At 47.8% G+C, this 19,946-nt stretch overlaps 1 non-coding gene across 1 annotated transcript; it reads left to right on the top strand.

The window, feature by feature from the left end:
- Positions 1-15,720: 15,720 nt before the first annotated feature.
- Positions 15,721-15,802, top strand: trnas-aga (transfer RNA serine (anticodon AGA)). The gene has a single exon. It is a non-coding gene; the product is annotated as a tRNA-Ser (tRNA).
- Positions 15,803-19,946: the final 4,144 nt, after the last annotated feature.

Raw genomic sequence — 19,946 nt, 5'->3', positions numbered from 1 at the left:
CCGACCCCTGCGGCACACCACTAGTAACCGGCAACCAGCCAGAACGAGATCCTTTTATTTCCACTCTTTGCTTCCTGTCAACCAGCCAATGCTCCACCCGTTCTGTTATCCTACCCGTAATTCCATGACCTCTCATCTTATTAATCAGTCTCTTGTCAGGCATCTTATCAAAGGCCTTTTGAAAGTCTAAATACACAACATCTACCGCCTCTCCCTTATCCACCTTGCCTGTGATTTCTTCAGAAAACTCCAATAGGTTGGTCAGGCAGGATCTACCCTTCACAAAACCATGTTGGCTAGGACCTATCCTGCCCTACGCCTCTAGGTATTCCGTAACCCCGTCTTTGTGGATAGATTTCAATAACTTTCCCACCACTGACGTCAGACTAATAGGTCTGTAATTTCCTTTATGCTGCCTCCCTCCTTTCGTATACAACGGAACTACATTTGCGACCCTCCAGTCATCCGGAACCACGCCTGAATCTATCGATCTCTGGAAAATAATCGCCAATGCCTCCGCTATCTCTAAAGCCACCTCCTTCAGAACCCGGGGATGCACCTCATCCGGTCCGGGAGACTTATCAGTCTTTAGTCCATTTAGTTTTCCTAGCACCTTCTCCCTAGTAATCTTAACTGAACTCAATTCCATTTCGTGAGACTCCTGACTAACCGGCACATTGCTGATGTCCTCCACGGTGAAAGCCGATGCAAAATATTCATTCAATTCCTCTGCCATCCCTCTATCATCCATTATAATAGCTCCTACACCGTTATCAATTGGTCCTATATCAACCCGTGTCTCTCTTTTACACCTTATGTATTTGAAAAAAAACTCTTAGTATCCTTTCGAATGTTATCCGCCAACTTCCTTTCATAATTCCTCTTTTCTTTCCTAATGACCTTCTTAGTTTCTCTCTTCAGGTTTTTAAAAGCTTCCCAGTCCTCTGTTTTGCCACTAATTTTTGCTTCTTTGTAGGCTTTTCCTTTTGCTTTTAATTTAGCCTTCACCTCTCTCGTCATCCACATTTGTGCCTTTTTTCCATTAAAAACCTTCATTTTCTTGGAATATATCTATCCTTCAATTTCCTTATTTCCTGTAGAATTTCCTTCCATTTCTCCTCTGCCGTCCCTCCAGCCAGCTTACTCTTCCAATCAATTAGGGCCAACTACTCTCTCATACCATTGTAATTTCCTTTGTTCCACTGAAATATCGATACACCAGTTACCAGTTTCTCCTTCTCAAACTTGAAACTGAATTCAATCATATTGTGATCACTGGTTCCCAGTGGTTCCTTTACCTTTAGTTCCCTAATCACCTCCGGTTCATTACACAGCACCCAATCCAAAACAGCCGATCCCCTGGTGGGATCTTCAACAAGTTGCTCTGAAAAACGTACCTTAGACATTCCACAAACTCCCTCTCCTGAGTACTACCGCCATTCTGGATTTCCCAGTCCACCTTCATGTTAAAGTCCCCCATAATTATCTTCACATTGTCACTCTGGCATGCATTTTCTATCTCAAACTGCAACTTATCGTCCACTTCCAGACTGCTATTAGGGGGCCTACATATGACTGCTACCATTGTCCTTTTACCCTTGCTATTCCTTAGCTCGACCCACAAGGATTCCACCTCCTCTGACCCAATATCCTTCCTTTCTATCGATTTTATTTCACTACTAACCATCATGGCCACACCTCCCCCTCTGCCTACCCGACTATCCTTCCTATACACTGTGCACCCCTGGACATTCAGTTCCCAATCATATCCATCATAAAGCCATGACTCGTAGAATGCCACAATGTCGTATTTATTAACCTGTAGTTGTTGCACTAGGTCATCTACCTTATTCCTAATGCTACGTGCATTTAAATGCAGTACGTTTAGTCCCGTATCTGCTATTAATTTTGTTGTACTTCTATTGTTCATCAGATTATCCTGGCTTTCCACCTGTCTATCCTTCTTACCATCTTCACTACATACTACTTTAGACATGTTCCTACATACCTCATCCCCTATCCTAACATTCTGTATCCTAACATCCTGACTTGTTGTACTTCTATTATTCAGCAAATTATCCTGACTTCTCACTTGCCTGTCCTTCTTGCCATCCTCATTGGACTTTCTCCTATAAACTCCCTCCTTTACCTTAGCATCTTGTAACCTAACATCCTGGTTTCCATCCCCTTGCCAGATCAGTTTAAACCATCCCCTACAACTAAATCAAACATTCCCGCCAAGATATTGGAACCTCTGGAGTTTAGGTGCAACCCATCCTTAGCGAATAGGTCATGCCTCCCCCAAAAATGGTCCCAATTATCCAAAAATCTGAAGCCCTGCCCCCTGCACCAGTCACTCAGCCACGCATTCATCTGCCAGAGCTTTCTATTCTTCCTATCATTGACACGTGGCACAGGTAGTAATCCTGAGATTACTACCCTTGAGGTCCTACTTCTCAACCTTCTCCCCAATGCCTTGTATTCCTCCTTCAGGTCCTCTTCTCTTTTTCTACCTATGTCATTGGTACCTACATGTACCAAGACTTCTGGCTGCTCACCAGCTCCCCTCAGAATATTCTCGACCCGGTCCGTGATATCCTGTACCCTGGCACCAGGGAGGCAACACACCATCCGAGACTCATTGTCGCTATCACAGAATCTGCTATCCGTACCCCTTACTATAGAATCCCCAATAACCACTGTATTGCGCTTCCTCCGCTGGACCACAGTACCAGGCACGGTGCCAAGGTCACGGTTGCTGAGGTCTTCCTCTATCAGGTCATCCTCTCCAACCGAATCTAAAATGAGATATCGGTTTTTGAGGGGGACCGCCACAGAGGTGCTGTCTACAAACTCTTTCTAACTCCTATCTATTTCCTGCTCGCTCTCCCTAACCAACCGAAGGTCATCGAGCTGCAGCTCCAGACTTTCAATACGTTCCTTGAGGAGCGGCAACTCGGTGCACTTTGCGCAGATGTAGTTATCGGGGAGTCTGGTAGTCTCCCAGGGTCCCCACATCTGACACTCCAAACATATGACCAACCCCAGATGCATCTTGCTGAATACCACTGAGTTCAACAAATAAACTAATAACTTACCCCCTCTCTATTAGTGTCGCCTCTTGCCCGCTCTCGCCGAAGCCCGTTGAGCCAAAGCCCAACCCACTCTGCTCCCTCACACTCCGCTGCCCGCTCCGAAGCTGCCCGCTAGATATGTTGGTCTGCTATTTAAATCGCCCGCGCGCTGCCGGGTGACGTCACGCGCCTGAGCAGTCACTCGCCGCTATCCCGAACGCTAGAAAGAAAAAAGAAATCGCTCCTCGTTAATTTCCGGCACTCTCCGCTCTCTGGTCGCTGGGATATGTTTCCACACAGCGAGATATATAAAGCGAGAGGGCACATGTTCAATACGCGGAGGTGAGGTGATGCTGGCAGAGAGTCTAAATAAGATCAAGGGACAAACAATCAACGGTAGATCATGAAGAACAAAGGAGCCGAGGGAACTCGGAGAGCATGTAGACAGATCCATGAAGGTAGGGGGACAGGTCGGGTGGTATCAGCCGCGAAAACACACTCCTCCATTCAGGCAGATGAGCCGTCATCTCATTTGAACCCTAACTCCACGTTCCCATGTACCCGCGGTTATATTTCACTCCCCTGATTATTAAGTATCTGTCGACCGCAGCTTGAAAGAAATGCAAATTTCGGCATCCATGTCCCTTTGCGGAAGAGAGTTCCGTGGCCTAACAAACGCCAGAGGGAAAATATTTCACACTTAAATAGTAAATGACCATTTACTTTAGACAAGAGCCACGTGTTATAGATTCTCTTCCCAGTGGAAACATCCTTCCAATGTATATCGCTTTAAGGCTCTCATTGCTTCTAGATATTTCAAATGATAACCGCTTCGTCTTCTGAACACTGCCGGATAAAAAACCAAACTCTCTAACCCGATTTAATAAAATAACCTTTGTATTCCTGTTATTAGTAGAGTCAACCGTTGCCTGAATTGACTTCAACAGGATAATATCCTGAAAGAAAGTAATGCTTCGTTTGCTCTCGACATGGCGTCCACAGTCCTCGACAGAATTGAAACATTAACTTATTTTTTATGGATTCAATTCTGCTTTCGAAATTCTATGCACTCTGGTAACTTCCCTCATTATTTGCTGTATCTATACACGGGCATTTTATGAATTATACACCAGGTCACCCAGGTGTCTCTGATCTCCGAGTTCTACAGTCTCTTATCATTCAAATAATAAATGGCGAGAATATGCCGGTAACAGGGGATCACACAGTCATTTGGGATTATATGGCCAGGATTTAAAGGTAGCTTCACCCGAGGGACTAATTGCCCTGCAGTTCATTAATCACCCACGTTCTGCAACGTGAGACCCAGGATCAGTCCTGTTCGACCCAGATCTGGCCTCATATCCCAACTCGTTCAAGTTTATTGTCATGACAATACATAGCCAGGCTATAAATGCCATGAACATTAACTTTATTCAGCAACAGCACCGTGCGTTACACACAGGACAAACAGAAGTTATATAAAAATTTTTAACATCAATTATACAGAACGTCCACAACACAGTTACCAAAAGCAACATAACGACAGTGCAACTTGAGAGAAATATCATCTAACGTAGAATTAGGAAATTTCAGGTCGGTTCAAGAACCGGATGGCAGTGGAGAAGAAACTGTTTTCGAATCTTGAAGTGTGTCTTCAGGCTCCTGTACCTCCTGCCTGATGGCAGCACCGAGACGAGGGCATGGTCCGGATGATGGGGCTCGTTTATCATGGATGTCGCCTTACTGAGACATCGCCTTTTGTAGATGTCCTTGATGGTGGGGAGATCTGTACCCGTGATGGAACTGAATGAGTCACCACTCCGTCTAGCCTGTTGTATTCCTGTATTTTTGCATTTTCAAACTCGGCTGCGATACAACCAGTCAGAATGTTTTCTAATGTGCATATGTAAAGGTTTGTCAGAGTCTTCGATGATATGCCGAATCTCCTTAAAATTCAGCGAAACTGGAGACGCTGGCGTGCCTTCTTCATGGCTGCATCAATGTGCTAGACCTAGGGTAGATCGTTCGAGATGTTGACACTCAGCAACTTGAAGCTGATGACGCGTTTCCTCGCAGTTTCTTCAATGAGGAATGGTGCGTGTTCTCCTGACTTCCCTTCTTGAAGTCTACAGTCAGTTCCTTCGTCTTGCTGAAGTTGAGCACGACGTTGTTCTCACACTACCAGCTGACCCATCTCATTCCCGAACGTCTCGCGTCCGTTGCCGTGATTCTGTCAATAACAGTGTAGCCACTGGCCATTTGTAGATGGCGTTGGAGCTATGCTCAGCCACACAGTCGAAGCTATAGAGAGAGTAGAGCAGTGTTTAGACAGTCAGCCCTGAGGTGCGTCTGTATTGGTGGTCAGAGAGGAGGAGGTGCCGTGCTGTCAAGAACAATGCACTCAGAATTACATTGCATGCCAGTCCAACACTCACACACAGTGTCAGCCTGTGTTGCATTATTTACCATTCGCGCACCATTCAATCAAAGAGCTCTGTTCCGATTTACATTGGAGCAGTGATAGGATCGCCAGCAGGAAAATCATTCTCTTTGCAGATGTATGAAAATCAGGCAGCCAGGGGAAACGATAAAGGATAGGAGGATTAGAGAGGATCTGCGGGAGAGATTTTTTTTTCACCCAGAAAGTGGTTGGAATCTTTGACCCACCAGTCCAGCAGCTGGTCGAACAGGACAAAACAGTTAACGATTAACCAACCGAGAAGGGGCATGCCCAAGGTAGATAGGGAGATAGACCAATTTTTTTTCAATGGAATTATTGAAGGTGTGTAATCGATGGTCTGCATGGGAATAATGGGCCGAATGACCTGATTATAAGCTGCCTGACTCTCTGAATCTCGGCGTACTGCTCCATTATAACCAACATCATTCAAACTTACACTGAAGATAATGTAATTTAAGAATCAGCCAAAGGTGACTGAATATAGATGTGTTAAATATTGTTTCAACAATTAGCGCAGATAATTTTATAAAGCTAGTCAATAATGTATTTGTGGAACAACAGACAAGAAAGTAGAATAAACTCCACACTCTCACACTGTTTCAGAGACTGACAGGTATAGACTGAATCCTACACTCTCACACTGTCCCAGAGACTGACCGGTATTGAACGAACCCACACTCTCACACTGTGCCAGAGACTGTCCCAGTCTTTTTCTGTTTCGCTCTCCGTGTCTGCTCCCTCTCTCTCTCTCTCTCGCTCTATCTCTCGCTCTCGATCTCCCTCTCTCTCTCTCTCCCTCATGCATTTTATGTACTTTTTTTCCACAGCGTATCTTACGTCTGTTCCTTTATTCAGTCAGTTATGTTTTGTTTCCAATTCAACCATCCTCTTCCTTCCTCTGGCGGTTGACTAATCCCAATTCATTTTTATTGTGTTCTCCGACAGACTGAGTGCCTCCTTCAATAATCCCTTTGTCGCTCTCCTGTTTTTGTAACATGGCTCTCCGAATTTTTGGACTCCTTGTGTGTGTATGTGTGTTTGTGTGTGTGTGTGTGTGTGTGTGTGTGTGTGTGTGTGTGTGTGTGTGTGTGTGTGTGTGTGTGTGTGTGTGTGTGTGTGTGTGTGTGTGTGTGTGTGTGTTTATTATGGGTGGAAGAGGACTGAGGGTAAATCAATGTCAGTGACGACCGGGAATTATGTTGTTGGAGCCCTGGTGGGTTGGGGTATTCCGGATATAGACAGCAGGATGTTAAACCGGTTACGTTTATGGATGGAGGTATAGCACGGCTGTATAGAATTTTTAAAGGGACCTGCTCATTGTTGCACGTCTCCCCTTCTCAGTGCCTGCCGGTGCTTTCCGTCTCTCTGTTTGTATCAGGCTCTGTGTCTCGGTGTTTCTATCCTATTGGCCCCATGTGTGTGTATGACTGTGCCTTTCTCTGTCTGCGTTGATTATGGGTTTCAAGGTTGTTGCTGTGGCGGTGTGCACGCCCCGCTGCAAGTCCTGAGGATGGATGTGGTGGCTGAGTGTGGATACACACACGTTATCTGAGGGGGATTCTGGGCTTTGGATTACAGAAAAGAACAGTGAAACACGGGCTGTGAGTCCCACAAATGCACGGCGGACGCGGCAAAGCTGAAATCACTCGTTTGCAGGTTGCTGCAGAGGGGTTAATTCAGACAGGAGAGTGGACTGTTGCTGGGCTCGATGAAGCAAACCCCTGTCTTTCTCACACCCGGTCTCACCAACACCAATGGACATCCGGTTCATCCACTGCCACTGACCCTTCATATGTTTGCTTATCCACGGCCCTGCTGCATGTATTTTGTCCACAGCGCGGCCAGTCTCACCAATCATCCCCTTATCTGCCCCACAATGGATGACGGATCCTGAAACACAGACGATTCCTTCCTGCCTTCAATCCCAATTTCTCCATCTCTCCATAACTCTGCAAACTCATGTGGAGCGACAATACGACACTTGCTCCGCCATCTCCTCCCGACCGGCTGCTCACTGAACTGGCACTTCCTATTTTTGCAACCTCTTACTTATCCTACCTCCCCCTGCCATGAACGGACGGTCATGCGTTCAACCATCTGAAAAACAGATATAAAGACAATCAACGTGGGGTTGGGAAGAGGGAATTCGTCGAATGAATGTTGATGACGCCATTAATTCCATTATTGCCGGTCTGCTGTTAGCTATCTTTCAGAGTGTTATTGGAATTTCCTCATTGTGAATAGATTGTCTCACTTTTTCAGACGATATGTGCATACGACTTGCTTTCGATTGTCGTAACGTAGAGTTTTAGAATAAGGGGTTTATGTTACAGCTAAATAAATCATGAGTTAATCCACAGCGAGAGTCCTGTGTGCAGTTATTATCGCCCTAATATGGGAAGGATGTGACAGTGCTGGAGGAGCTTCAGAGGAGATTCGTCACGGGTGTTAAGTGGGCAGCTAACAGGTTGCTGCAGAGACCTTATTTCAGAAAACACAGTGTTGCGTTGCTTAGCACATGCCCCTGAGGTCGAGGAATTAAACGCTTCTGCAATTTGCGCTGTCTTAACCGATTTCTAACTTGACTCTTTCGCACAATACTGTTGCGTCACGTGTACGCAAATTCCACCTTCATATGTCCGGCAGACATTTCAACCCTGAACACATCCGGAATATGACCTTTATTCGCTCAGCAGCAAACACTTCAAACACTGCAAAGTCGCCGCAGCGTTGCGGCCCTCCTGGGAACCACTCCTGTAGCTGCGCTTCTGCACCACAGGACCAGCACTTCAGCACAGCGATACCGGGCAAATGGTCACAGCGAGGAGACAAGCAGCAGAATACGACAACTGTATGCAGCGCAGAACCTGTACTTGGCGGAGAATATCTTTAACGCTCGACCTGTCCATATCACACGTGCTACGATTACACAGTAGTCAGGGCGTTTACACAGTAATCAACTACGTAGAACATCAGACATCCTGGGAATACAAAGTTAGGTAAATTGTAAGGAAAATCTTGAAACATTGTTGCATGTCATACAACAATGAATATCTTGAAAAAGAAAAATATCTTCAGATAACTGAGGTGAGTGATGGAGGCGGTGATGGAGAGCGGGACCTCTGGTCGGCTGGGCAGGGAGAGTAGTGGTTTCGATCTGTTACCCTGACTGAGTGGGGAGGCTGGGTGTGCGGCCAGGAAGGAGCTGAAGGAAGGAGTTCTGTCTGGGAAACTGCAGGGGCAGCGGACAGGAGTCGCATTTTACCGCTGCATTCACTGCACACTCGGAAGAAATCAGTTACGAATATGGATGAATCAGTTTTTAAAACTGAAAGCTGCAAATGCAGCGGCCTACGGAAAACGATCAGACCTGTGTTATCAAATCTACTGGTGTTATTTGCAAAAAAGAAAGCGCTGATGTAATTTCGGGCACTTGGACGTATTTGTGTTAAATCACCACAATATTTGCAATAGATATACTCGTGTTGATATAATGTGTTTGTTCAAGTGACTGTAACTAACAACAATTGTCTGGGGTATAACAGTATAACCGTGTCACTGGAGACTGATTGGAGTCCATCAGCTCAGGGTGTCTGCCGGAGCTGTGGATTCCGGAGCAACAGGTTATTTGCTTCTCACTGAAACGGGATATCCAGTATTTTGGCAGATACAACACATTTACTGTCCTCTTATTTCAGCCGCTTGTATTCCCGGTAAGCCCCTGTGTCATCTGTCGATGGTTCAGATTGATGACTAATTCCAAAGCTCTCAATTGTTCCTCTCTCTCTCTTCGTGTTTCCACAGCCGCCTGTACAGTCGCAGCATTTCAACAATGAAATGGAGATGCAAGCGACGTCTGACATCTGTAGTAAAAACAAACTGCTGGAGTAACTCGGCGGGTCGAGCAGAATCTGTGGGACTCAATGGTTCGGACAGCTGCAGCCTGACCCACTGCGTTCCTCCAGCAGTTTGTGTTCTCAACAATGGAATGTGCACGGTCTCCGCGCCTTTGGTCTTGTAGCAGCTGCACTGCATTTGCTGTGATTCTGTTTTACAGCCCGGGAAGTGACACGGGATGATTGGCTGTGCTGGGAATGGTTGTGCGGTTTAAGGACAGGAAATAGATAATCGACAAAGCTGATGTGGTTGTGAAGAAATCCATGCTGTAGAATTAAGCTGTCGGGGATTTTTAAAAATAAATAAATGTGCAATGACTGAATGTGAGACAATCTATGAAGAATTCAGTGAAATGCTCTTGGTGTCAGAGATAACATTATGATCAACAGTTATCAATATCGTAATATATTTGTCTATTATATCTGCGATTAACACCGTTCCAGATGTTAGACGACTGCACTGAGACTTCTGCCGGCTGCTGAAACCCTCTCCATTGCCTCGTTGTGATTCATTCAGTGGGAGACAACGTCTGGCTGTGAAGTTTGTCAGCTCGCACTGTACCGGTTGGAATTAGCCGACCTTCCATTGTAAAACCAACAAAATGACAAATGATAAGATATGAAACGCAAACAGAAAATGCTGGGATCACGCAGCCCGGAAAGTAGCGTGTCTGGAACGAGAACCCAGTGAACGCTTGGCTTGGGGTCACAGGTCTTTCACAGAACCGTTCTGGAGAAGTGTCGCGGACTCAGAACGTTAACCAGTTTCCCTTTCCAGATTTGCTGCTTGCCTGGTTGAGTGCTTCCAGGTTTTTAATGTTTTTGATCCTTCGTTTAATTGTTCCGTCACTGACGGGGAGTGCGGCGAAGGGACGTAGTTCGTGTTTGGCTGTTGGAACAACGCCGCATTCTGCTGCCCGGATTTATTAATTTCATTCAGCAGAATACGCGGGCGGCGCCGGTACAGCTGATCCATCCCTCATTGCCTCTATGGAGGCAGTTATCCATCTGGAGCTTCCCCGCTACTACAAATTTAAATCAGTATTTAGGAATCCTAATCTCGATCTGACACACTCTACAAGATGGTGTAATCTTCTCTGTCCACAGTAGCTCTGCTTCCTCTCCAGATCCTTAGAAGGAGACAGGAACGAGTTTCCACCGCTCGATGCAGCAACAAAGTGGAGCTGTCACTGGGACCTCTCAAACTCCTGCATTGGCTTCGGGTCTGGTCAGTCATTACTTTGCTTCCTTTTCTCTTTCTTCCAGTTAACCTGGTGGCGATTGCGATCCCGTCTTGAGGAAAGTGCGGTCTGTCGAACTGCATCACTCGAGACCTGGTGGGAATGGCAGCGGCCAATCTCCTGGTCGTTATCTCGGACCCACTGCTGACGTGGACTGTTGGGATTTATTTTCCGCGGTCATTCCTCTGCATCACTCCCGTGTGGAGCCTCGGTATGTGGCTGGTGTCTGCAAGCACTGAAGACTCCGTCTGGCTGACAGTCGCTTTCACCTTCCATCGATTTGTCGCCATTTGTTGTGAGAAGCTGCAAACAAAATTTTGCACCGAGAGAACGGCGGCTGTAGTTATCGGTACAGTGAGTGTGCTGGGCTGCTCAGAGACTTAGCAAAGGGACTTTACATACGGGTCTGAAGCAATAACTGACGATGTTCCCTGGAACTGTGTTCTGAAACTGAGCTTCAGTACATCCCCAGCATGGGCACAATTGAGTTGTTAAACTGCAGTTAAACACCCTGTGTCCCGTTCTGTCTGATTTTGCTGCTCAATGTTCTGACGCTCAAACGGATTTTAGCGACCAGTGGATTCTGCAGGCGGTTCCGGGGCCGTAGCAATGGAGAGAATGACAAGGACCCGGAGATGGAGAACTGACAGAAATGCATCATTTTACTCTTCAGTATAACCAGCAGTTGCATTTGGTTGTGGTAACACAGGTGGGGTTTTATATCTATCATCGAATTTCAAAGAATCACAGTTACTCTTCCACTGATCCCTGGTAGATCACGGAATTCACACTGGGAATGCTGCAGGTGGTCAGCACCTGCGCCAACACTTCTATTTACGGCGTGGGTCCGAGCAAATTCTGACAGGAGCTGAAGAACGCGGTGAAATACCCGCTGAATGGGATTGTAAAAATCATTGAACGTTTGAAATAAATGGGATGAAACATGACAATTAAACCTGCCGACTTGCTCCCGACCGGACACCTCCCAATTGTGGGAAGAGGAAATCGTGTTATGAACGGAGTTCTGAAACAACAGTAGCAGCTGATCCTGTCCGCAGCCCGGTATCACCATCCCAGAGATCCCCTCTTTGTCCCACACCTCCCTTCCCAACTCGTCTTTCAGTTTAATACGAACTTTTGCCCCTGGTCCCCGGTTCTGACAACGTATTTTCGACCTGGAGCGTTAACACAGTTTCTCTTCCTGCAAATGTTGTCTGATCTGTTATGCGCTGGCAGCATTTTTCTCCGCTCCCTCTCTGTCCTCTCCTGCTCCACTCCTTTTCTTCACCGCCTTCTCTCTCTCTCTCTCTCTCTCTCTCTCCTCATCTCTCTTTATTATTCCAGATGCCTTCTCTTTCTCGCTCGAATTAACATCCGTTTGCAAAATTTAACTGTTTTATAAATGGCGGTAAACAGCCGTTCCCTCTCTCTGAAGCTTCCTCTGGTCCAGACACAACGAAGTAACCTCCACTTTCCACTGATCTCATGTTATTCTCACAACATCCCCATCAACTCCTCCACTCACTTGCAAACGAGGAGCATTTCATAGGGCCAGTTAACCTCCCGACTACCTGTTAAATTCCACTTTGGAAATTCTCTCCTCCGCAGTGGTCCTGGTTGCTCATGAAATTCGACTGATTATCTGTGTACGACATGGTCGCGATGAGCCGAATGGTCTCGTTGCTGAGCTGTCAAACAAAAAAAAAGTGCAAGAAATGCTGCGACCCTGTGGGAGAGAGGAACCGAGTTTCAGGTCAAACACCCTTCGTCATAACTGAAAAGGGAACAGAAGATGCCTGCAAGATGCAGGAGAGGATTTCGAGCTGAAACGTGAACTCCTTTCTCTTCCCACAGATGTGGGTTCATTGCGCAGTATTTCAGCATTTCCTGTGGCGGTTTTGTTTTGTTTCTGTGATATGAGTTATTTTAAATTTTCACTTCCTATCTGTTCTATCAATCACCCATCGGCTTCTGACACGAACCCGTGGGTTCAGAGAGTGTGCACAGCAATGAGATCACCTCTCACTCACTGAACTCCAGAGAGTGTCGACCCATTGTGGCACCATTACTGGCTCCTAAGCGCAGCAAGTGAGGGTGAAAGCAGAACACAATAGTGATAGTAGACCAGATAGTTCGGGAGCAGACAGGAGATCCAGTGGCCGCAAACCGTATTCCAGGATGGTATGATGCCTCCCTGGTGCCAGGGTCGAGGATGCCTCTAAGCGGTTGCAGAACATTCTCCAGAGTGAGGGGAAGCAGACAGAAGTTATTGCACACATTGGGACTAATGACACCAGGCAGAAAAAGGCATGAGGTCCTGCATAGTGAATATCGGGTGTCAGGAAACGAGATAAAAGGAGGATATCTACCCATGTGATATCTGTATTACTCGTCGTGCCACGGCGAGTGAGGGGAAGAACAAGACGAAAATGCAGACAAATTCGCGGCTGAAGTGTTAATGCAGGGGGAGGGATTCAGGTGTTTGGACCACTGACATCTCTGTGCGACAGAGGTGGCCTGTACAAGAGGGAACTGTTCCAGAGTCCAAAGATTTTTGGAAGGTCACCAACAATTATTCACTGTTTCCAACATGACTTCCTCCAGTACAACTCAGAGGGTGTCAGCGGTTGAAAAGAATGCAGCCTTTGACAAAGCGCGGTATCAACAAGTGTTGATAAAACTGTGAAGTTAACGGGAACCAAAGGGAAGATACTGCAAGGGTCAGAGTTGTCTCCCGCGCAGTGGAAAAAGGTTGTAGTTGTCAGCTGTCCATAATCCCAGCCCCAGGACATCACTGCAGGATTTCTCCTCCAGGCCCAGCCAAATTCAACTGTTTCATCAACGATCTTCCTTCCATCACAAGTGGCGATGATCGCTGAAGACTTATTTATCTTCCCACTCACCGCAAATGAAGCATCCCATTGCAGCGTGCACCAAGACATCCGGGGATGGATTGATCAATCACAAGTAACGTTCCGGCAACAGAAGTTGCAGGCAATGACCGGCGCCGAGAGGAGAGGGTCCAACTATCCAACGTGGGCATTCCCTTGTTTTACCATCACTGAGTCCCCGCGCATCAGAACTACGGGTGTTTCCATTGACCAGAAACTAAACTGAGCCAGCGACCGAAACATCGTGGCTATTGTGTGATCCGAGTGCTCTGGGGTATTATTAGAAATCTCTCCTCTTAGAGACTTGCCGGGAGTGCGACTTAATTTTGGGGTAAACTGTTTATCATTGAAAAGGTGGAATTTTAATTGATTCACAGCCTATGTGAGTTACAAGAAACTCTATGCACAGCTGATCAGCTGTTGCAGATGTTGACTCTCAGCTGAAGAATTCCTCTGCGTTGTGTAAATGCAGTCTGTTGGAAAATGGGGACATCAGGTGGACGGAACAGGAACTGCAACAGCAGGCACATTTCAATTGAGGACATCTGAAGCTGCAAAAGGTAGGACTCTTTGCATCAGCACTGTCAGGGGTTAAATTCCGAGTAAAATTTCATACAACATTTTTCAAAAATTGAGGTTGGTAATGAGTGTGAGAGATTATTTCACTTCTTGAAAGCAGATCAGGGATATCTACAGATCGGGCAACTGGAGGCATAGAGTTTCATGCTGGCATCTGGAATAGAGAGAGAGTGAGAGCCGTAAAATGCATTGATCCGTTCATTGATTGACCAGGAAAAGACGAGGGATGAGAGTTGTTTTTTTTAAATTTGAAAATCAATGCACGGATCAACTCCACGGTCACTTCACGCACCCCAATAACATCCCTTCGCAATCCCCGCTGTTCCAAAGGTAACAACCTTTATATCGGAAGAGACATCGTGGTGAATCTCCTCCGCAATTTCTCTCGCGAAATCTGGCCCTCCCTACAGTGTGGCGACCAGAACTACAGACAGCCCGCCAGTGTGGGCCGACTCAAATTTGACATATTTGTAACAAAGACACCCTGCTGTTTAGTTACATGCACCGCCGCATGAAGGAACTCCCCCGTTTGGATCCGTCACACCCTCATCTGCATTAGCTGTCACGTTAAGGGTCTCTGCACTTGAACACCAAGGCTCCTCCACCCCCATAATACCCATTAAAATATACTTGTGCAAGACAGCGGAGAATTTAATGCACGGATGTCAGTCTCGCCAAAGTCCGTACGCCCTTGTATATCCAGCGTTGGGTCCAAACGGCCCATAAATACTGCGGTTGCTGGAAATTGGACATGACATCAAAACATGCTCTAAAACTCAGCAGGTCACGCAGCGCCCGTAGAGAGAGAAGACAGAAGTGTCACGTCAATGCCCTATGACAGCAGATGGAACATCAGTTCAGCCCCGCCAACAGATTTCAAGTCTCTCCTTCCTGCTGACTGTCGGGTGCTGGGGGAAGAAATCCGGCCGTCCTCATCTGCCCTGGACTCCATGTGACTCAAGCCCACACAAAATGGGGTGAACTGGTGACTGCCGTCTGAAGCGAACAGGCTAGCCCGTCGGGCGGATCAGAAAGGAGGAGGAGAGTGAAACCGGCCCGGCCGCCCAGCCGGGACCACCCTGCAGTCCCCCTCATCTCCATCGCTGGCTGGGCGTCGGGTCAGGATCCTGGAGACCTGTCATTGAGAACCCAGTGGGAGTCCCTCACCACACGGAGCTCAGCGGCCCAGGGAGGCCGCCCGGCAACACCTTCTCCAGGGCAGCTGGGTAACGGCAGTAACCGCTGTCCCTGCTGTTGATGCGCGCAAGAGACTGACAGCAAACTGGGAGGTGGGGGGTGTGGTGACGGGGTGAGGAAACCCTGTCCCGCTTTGACTGAGACTCCCACCGTCCAACTGCCCGCCGGAGTTCAGCGTGTACGATCGTCGAGCTGAAAAGTTAACTCTGTTTCTCGCTCCACAGACGCTGCCTGACCTGCTGAGCGTTTCAGGCAGTTTCTATTTGTAGTTCAGGATAAGTCCTGTTTCTCTGACTCCGGGATCGGTTCCTGTCCCCATCCGTCCCGGGATCCACTGATCGCATCCGATGTCCTTCTGTCTGCCCAGCCGTGGAGAGAGTGGTAGTCGTGGCCGAGTGGTTAAGGCGATGGACTAGAAATCCATTGGGGTTTCCCCGCGCAGGTTCGAATCCTGCTGACTACGTGTTTCCAGCATTTTCTGTATTATATTGTCCGTGACCCCAGGATCCAAAACATTGATGCAGATTGTGAAAAACCGGTTCCGAGCACCAGTCCCTCGTCGCCGCGTCCCAACCCGGGAATGAATCATTCCTCAACACACACGAAATGCTCCGGGGGGAAATAAACAGTCGGCTTTTCAGGCCGCGACCTTTCACCAGGACTGGCATTCATCTCCGCTTCCTTCAGGGTGTCTCTGTGGCGCAATCGTCAGCGCGTTCGGCCCTTAACCGAAAGGTTGGTAGTTCGAGCCCACGCAGGAACGCTGGCCATCCGGCAGCTTTCGCTGTGCGTGTCTCGTCAGCTGTTTAACACTGCGCTATACGAAGGCGGCTGCTGCCACACTGAGCTCAGTTGGAGCCCTCCCTGCGGGTTCTCACGTCCGAGAGCCCCGGTGTTCCGCTTTCCTTTCACCGGGATGTGTGTGCTTCCTCCGGCGATGTCCTTGGAACTGACGGACTTGCCGGAACTACTGTCGTGTTTTGATTTAATTTTGGCTCTTCCATCATTCAGTTGGAACATAAATGGTTTCGTCCCTCTGGGTCTGGGGAGAGAACGGGACAGGGGATTGATCAACCATGATCTCAGTGAATGGTGAATAGCCGAATGGCCGGTGGCAGCCCAACTCTCTATCTTCCAATGTCGACGTCTTTTGCTCAACGGGTGAGCCACAGAAAGCAGCGGCCTTTTGAAATTACGGAGCATCCGTGGGGATTCAGCTCAGTGGGGGAAGGCATGCTTTACGTGTATGAGGTCCCGAGTTCAATCCCCGACATCTCCACGCTGCTGACCTTGAATTTTGAACAATTCCCGGTGCACAACCCTGGAGAGTCTTTCGACTGACCACAGAACGAACCCGGAGAGTAAAATCCAAACCTGATATGGGCTCGAGCCACAGAGATCTGGGAATGTGACATCTCATCATGGATAACTCACTTCTAATATGTCCGTCACCCACTGCCAGAGATGCGACTCCTAATCTGACCTTGTCCAATACCAGAAAACATGCACAAGGTGAGAGAGGTAAGTTCAGAGGAGATGTGCGGGACATCTTTTTACACAGTGTGGTGGGTGCGTGGGAATACGCTGCCTGGGGTGGTGTTGGAGGCAAAAACAAAAGGGGTGTTCAACAGGCTCTTAGTCAGGCCCATAGATGTGCAGGAAATGGAAGCATGTGGACATTGTGCAGGCAGAAGGGATTAGTTTAGTTGGGCATTAGATTACTAATTTAAATAGTTCGGCGCACCATTGTGGACCCAAGGGCCTGTTCCTGAGCTGTACGGTTCCATGTTGTTTGTTGAAGGAATTCAGTAGGTCAAGATTCATATGTGAGAGGAAAGGAATTGTCGACGGTTCCGGTCGACAACCTGCATCAGGAGGGTCACAAAGAGACCAAGTGAGCTGCCGGCCCTTCAACACTGAACGAAATCTCACATTTATTGAGTTATACTGATAGGTGTGGGAAGTTAATGAGACCTCGGGATTGGACGACATGAGACACCACCGCGTGTGGGTGAAGCCTTTGTGGGGTGTCTCGCAGGGTGACTGAAGTATCCCCGGGTCATCCCACACAGCAGCACAGACAGTGCCCTCTGCTCTGTACATTGATGTTTGACCGAAAGAAGGCGGAAGAGACACGGAGGAAGAGAAACAGAATGTCCGACAACCGCGCCGCAGGAACAGGGTCAATTAATTAATGCCAAACACGGTTATTTCTGAAATGTTCGGAACGAATATCCGACCGGGACAGAGTACAGACAACACAGGGATGGTAACGGGACGGGACAAGGGGTAAGGAACAAAGGGAGAGGGAGTGAGAGGGAGAAAGAGAGAGAGAGGGGAGAGGAGAGAGAGAGGGAAGAGAGAGAGAAGGGGAGAGAGAGAGAAAAGAGAAAGAGAGCGGGAGAGAGAAAGAGGGAGAGAGAGATTATGGGACGAGATAAAGTAGTAACTGAGGGGAAGTAAAGAGAAGCAACAAAAGAAACAGTATAAGTTGGAAAGGAACACGGCAAAAATGAATAAAAGAGGGAATACTGAAAGTTGCACTTTGCTTGTCTCACAGCAGAGGGCGCAGCGGAAGCGGGCTGGGCCCATAACCCAGAAGTCGATGGAACGAAACCATCCTCTGCTATTGTTCAGCTGAACATTTTACAACAGGACGCTGTCAAATCACACATTCACACAATGTACATTTCACTTCACTTAGAACGAAAATCTCCCGTTTAAAGCTCCTTACATTCCATCATTTTATGTGGACAGGTCCGGAGAGGAGAACGACATATTGTGCTGAGATATGCTCCCATGCACAGTGCAGTCTGCTGTGAAAGCCTGAGCTCTGCCGTAGAACAGAAAATGCTGGAAACACTCAGCAGGTCAGGCGGAAATCGAAAGCGTGTTATCGTTTAAGTGCCGGGACCCGTCAGTAGAACCGGGACAGAGAGAGAACAAGTGAATGTTCAACAGCTGAGAAAGTGGGCAGTGGGCAGTGGGGGGAACAAGGGGAACATCTCCTGCAGGGCAAGACCAAACACATCACGTGACGGGGCTGTGGGACACACAGGACAGGCCGGCTTTACCCCTGGAAAGGGGAAACACGGAGCCACAATGACTGAGGTGTGACGGCCTGAAATGTCCAGTTCCGGGACAGGGGGAAGGGTTTTGGAGACGGTCTGAGGAAAGGTTTTCTCCAAAGAGTGGTTGGTGTTTCCAACGCACGACCTGAGGGGGAAGTGGAGGCATTAACTCGCACAACATCAATAAAGTGTCCAGAGGAACATTTAAATCGCTAAGGCGGAACGTTTGTGGGACAAGTGCTGGACAACGAGTTTAGCACAGTCGGGAATGTTATGGTCGGTACGGACATGCTGGGCCGAAGGGCCTGTGACCCTGTGACCCTGTATTACTCCTGTCAGTGCAGAAGCACCGGGTGTAGTCCGTGTCGGAACGGAGGGGGAGTGAGGGGAAGATTGCACGGGGTAAACCTAGACAGGGAAAGGGAGGGAGGGTGAACAGACTGACGTCACCCAGAGTGAACACGGCATCTGGGACATTGGTATCATAGAGCACACAACAGTTCAGTACAGGAACAGGCCCTTCGGCGCAACACGTCTGTGCCGAACTCGATGCCGCATTAGACGAAACTCTTCTGCCTGGACTTGATCTATATCCCTCCACTCCCTGCAGATTAATGTGTCTATCTAACAGCCTCTTAAAGGTTACTGTTGTGTCCGCTTTAACCTCTACACCTGGTAGCCCACTCCAGGCACCGATCGCTCTCTGTAACACACTTGGCATATATATTTCCTGTAAACTTCCCCAACACTCACGTTAAGTGCTTGCCCTCTAGTATTTTACATTTCAACCCTGGGAAAAATATCTATGCCTCTCATAGTTTTACAAACCTCTATCAGATCTTTCCTCAGCCCCTGACGGTCCAGAGAAAACAACCCACGTTTTATTCCAACCTGTCCTTCTAGCCTATGACTTCCAATTCAGGGAACATCCTTGTAAACACTTTTGCACCGTTTCCAAAGCCTCCACATCCTTTCTGTAATGAGGCGACCGCAAGTGTCATAGTTTGTTGTGGGAATCTGGGATAGAGTGAGAGCAGGAAGCTGCACTGATCTGTTCATCGAATTTCCCTAGTAAAGGGTGAGGGAGGGGATTTGCCTCCCTGGCCCATTGACCTGCTCACAGGAAACAATAATTAATGAAACAGCAATAGGGTCTCTATTACACTCACCCATCAAACTACATGAATTCAGCAAGTTAGCCTGAGTAGACCACTCGGTCCCTCCACTTCTGTACAGACCGTTGAACTGTAAGAGGTTCATTTCTGACAATGCCGATATCAGGATGGCCGGGAATCGAACCCGGATCAACTGGTTAAAGACAGTTATGCTCACTACTATACCACCATTTCTCCATGATATTGCAGGAGATTCAGGTACTGAACCGTCCCCAGTGCTGTCTGACTCTGCGATTCGATCACCAGTCCACGAGCTGCTTTCTGACGGGTCACTCCTGACTCTGCTGCAGTCCCTGTTCTGTCCAATTGATGTCGCCACCCTCCAACAGACCGGAGCTACACAGCACCCAGTGATTATTCA

Source organism: Pristis pectinata, chromosome 42 (genome assembly GCF_009764475.1).
Source record: "Pristis pectinata isolate sPriPec2 chromosome 42, sPriPec2.1.pri, whole genome shotgun sequence".
In the NCBI taxonomy this organism is placed as follows: domain Eukaryota; kingdom Metazoa; phylum Chordata; class Chondrichthyes; order Rhinopristiformes; family Pristidae; genus Pristis; species Pristis pectinata.
The sequence above is the reverse complement of the archived record's forward strand: the minus strand, read 5'-3'. Positions and strand labels throughout refer to the sequence as shown.